This window comes from Pinus tabuliformis, chromosome 5_2 (assembly GCF_031772625.1).
Source record: "Pinus tabuliformis cultivar Carrire ecotype Pingquan chromosome 5_2, CPIR1, whole genome shotgun sequence".
NCBI classification, from domain to species: Eukaryota; Viridiplantae; Streptophyta; class Pinopsida; order Pinales; family Pinaceae; genus Pinus; species Pinus tabuliformis.
Window position 1 is genome coordinate 193,444,495 of NC_142306.1, and position 3,651 is coordinate 193,448,145.

Below are 3,651 nucleotides of genomic sequence, written 5' to 3' on the forward strand. Positions count from 1 at the left end.
GAGAGAGGAGGATAATATGGGGTAAGATAGATAGAATAGAGAGGAGGAGACTTCCCGCCTTTTACTTCAATTGTAATTTTAATTTACAAAAGCATGATTCTGAAGGAGGAGATCATATTTTAATGACAAGTGACTTTGATGATTAATACATAACTTGCGTTGTTGTTCATTCGATATTCTGAAGTAGCTAAGCAGTATTCGCTGGTGGCTAGGGTCCAACCTCGGGTGGATCTTACTGATGTTCCTTGTTTTATAATTTTCCGTTTCCTGCAAGTTTATTTTGATTTATAGCTTTGAAATTGAATTACTTTTGTTAATTTGAATTTTTGGTATTCATTTCATTAATGCACAATTCTAATTGGTTTTATTTTTTCATGTCATGGATTGAATTAGTCATCAGTTAAAGAATCATTTCTGTTTAATTAAAGTATATAGTGTTATTAATTAGATTAAATGCTTTCCTTCTATCCAATAGTTTAAGTCTAGCTGAAAGAGATCAGTTAATGCTACGGTGCTCTCAGTTGATTATCATTCGAATTGTTTGATTAATGTAGATCCAGGTGAGAGAGCTCAGTTACTGCTATAGTGCTCTCGGTTGATGTTATTCCCATTTTAATTGCTTTCTTAAGATTGGATTATGGTTTTTCTTGAGATTAAGTCCTGATGCTTAGATGTATTATTTCCTTTAAAAGTTACAACTTGAGATTTATGATTGCATCAGTTTACTCTTATATTGAATTTAATAGATTATCTTAAATCATTACTCTCTAGATTTATAGCTCGCACATATTGTGTACACTCTTGAAACAAAAATACTTACCCGGGTTGATAATTAATGTGAGGCAATTAGGAGTTTTAAAAGACACCTTTTAGCACTTAACAGTGTTTTGAAAACAACCCATATGGGTGGGTAGTCGCTTAGAACCTTGAACGTGCATGGTCTATCCCAATAGTTGAAATTCAGTTCATAACAAAATCGTAATGGTTCATTTCTTTGTCAAGAGGAGAAAGAAAAAAGCGTGTAGTGATCAGCTTACCATTCCTACTAAGATGGAATTCTCTTCGAAGGGAGATGATAGTTGTGATGGACATTTTAAACAGGGGCATGCTATAAGGCCAGTTGAAATTGCTAACATTACTGACAGTTACAGAGGTATGGATAACTCAACAAGAGTCAAGCATCTTATTCATCTAACGCAGGAACATGTAGATGACAGTGCAAAGAAAGGAACTGAATTACTTTCATGGCATATCTTGTAGAAGTAATTGCAAACACAAACATAGATGACTGTCTTAATCAATCCATCCAACTCAGTGTACTTCTCATTATGGATGAGTGGCTTCAAGCCACACGTAAAGGAAAGATGGTGAAGGTGATAGTCCAAAGGGAGGTGATGTCATTGATGATGAACTTCTTTTAATGCTGCTAGATGCTTTCAACATATTACCTATAGATCTTATGCTGTTAAAATTCGAGTGTTGGAAGATCAGTGAATTTATTGTACAACCACATAAATTTTGAGAATAGGAGGAGAGCTAAATATTTAGTTGACATATGGAAAAAAAACATGTGGCTACAAAACTGAGGGATAATGATGCAATATCTGGATGGATTGAAGATGAATCTTGTCCTTCTAAAGAGGCATTGGATGAAGAAGTTCATTTCCAATGTAAGGGTGGAGGACCTGCCAAACTAGTTTCCTGAAGCATAAAAAAACATTAAATGGCAGAGGTAAATGAAATTACAAGAAAATTATCTAAAGTTGTGTAATGGAAGGTTCAACTTCTGTCACTCCAAGGTTAATTGAAGAATTCTTGTTGCACTCTTCAATCCTAGTTACAAATAATGTTATTGTAAGGAGAGATGTATTAGTGGCACTACTAATATGTTAGTCCCATCAGCAAAGGAAGAGAAATGAAGTAGTCCAATCAAATCACAGAGTAATAGTCCATCAAGTTCCACCCTTAGAAAGGCTTCAGGGTCATCTTGTAGAGATTGTGATTTTTTATTGGAATAGTTCTGAGATTTTCAATATGTCCTACTTGGGGGAAGATTTCCAGCTAGAGAGGAAGGATGGAAACAAGTTGTTCATGAATGAAAAAATGTCCTACTACATTACTCATGGAATGTGGAAAAATCTATTGTTCATCAAAGAATGCCAACGAGAATCAATGTTTTTGAAAGGCTATAATTCTTTTTGGGAATTAGTCGTCACAAGAGGTGTCATGAAGTTTTCAAAAGCACTCAATTGCATCATACTTAAAAATGAAACTATCATGTATTCAAAGAGTCTTTGGCTTCTACTTGTCAATTTGTCATTGTCAGAGGAGAAAGTACTAAAGATCTTAAATTTGGTACTCTTGTTCCTCCAAACCAAGAAATTCTTTTGGTTGATTCCCAGACTATTGAGCTTAGCATCAACAATAATGGAGTTCAACACAAAATTGAGGGCATGGCTTTATAGCAACCTCAATTGATTGTTTCGTAGCTCATTACATGTTGTGTGTGAAAACTGAATTAGTCAACGAGGAGGTAGGAGTACTCATTGGGTATATGCGGACCCATAATTGGAGGCGTAAAAGTTAATAACAAAAATGCAATGACGGTGCCTTGGTTAAATGTCGAAGAAGGAGAAACAAAAAATACCTTTCATTGTGAACCCATTGATATCCTGTGCGCGTATGATGAAAATTATGCTAACTTCTTTGTGGATGTGAGGTACTCTGATGGTGAAAAAGTTCAGGTGGTTATGGTGGATTGTAAGAATAGGGAGGATTTTATGAAGATGCACACATTCTGTGCCTGCTTAGCAAGGAACTGTTCAGGTTCACTGAAATCATATGACAATAAGAAGAAAGTGAAGGTTCACAGTTGAAGGGAGTTCATCCCACATTACGCAAAAAATGTGTATCCGCCCATCTACAAACAAAGATCAGAAAATTTAATTGTTACTAGCATCTAAATCAAAGTTCTAAGACTTTTCAAAGGTTCCATTTAATTGTTCTTCACGTGTTATTTTATTATTTGTCAATACCCTGTTTATGTAATTTAATTGCCTTTGAGGCTAATATTGAATAGACATGTGTGACTCAATGTTTCATCAACTAATAAAGCCTTGATTTTATTATTTCACCAAAGCACATTAGGAAAGAGTATCATGGGATCTGCTATGCGAGGAAAACAACATGAGTCTATAGGACGAGACTCTATTGGATGTGGTAGCATACATAATGTGAGGCAATGTCGCACTTTGGAATAACGTGTGACAAGGGGGTTGATGTTGTGCATGGAGATAAATGAAAATATGATCTGTAACTAAGCATAAATTAGATTTTCAAACATGGGGAACAGTTTGGGTTGTGACATGCCTACAAAACATAATGCAAAAAATGAATCTCTTTGTAATGTTTACCTATAGATTAATATTGAGTTGAAGAAGAGCACCAGCAATGAAGTTGGAGCTAATCAAAATGATGATGGATAAAAATCTTCACTTCTAATCATGATGATGAATGCATTAAGAGTGTTGAGGAATATGAGAACCTAATACAGATTCCATAAACAAATCAACCTTCTTGATCAAGATTCTGGGAATAGATAGATCCTATGGAGGGTTTGGCTAAAGTAGAGACATTGTTTCATGTCCAGAT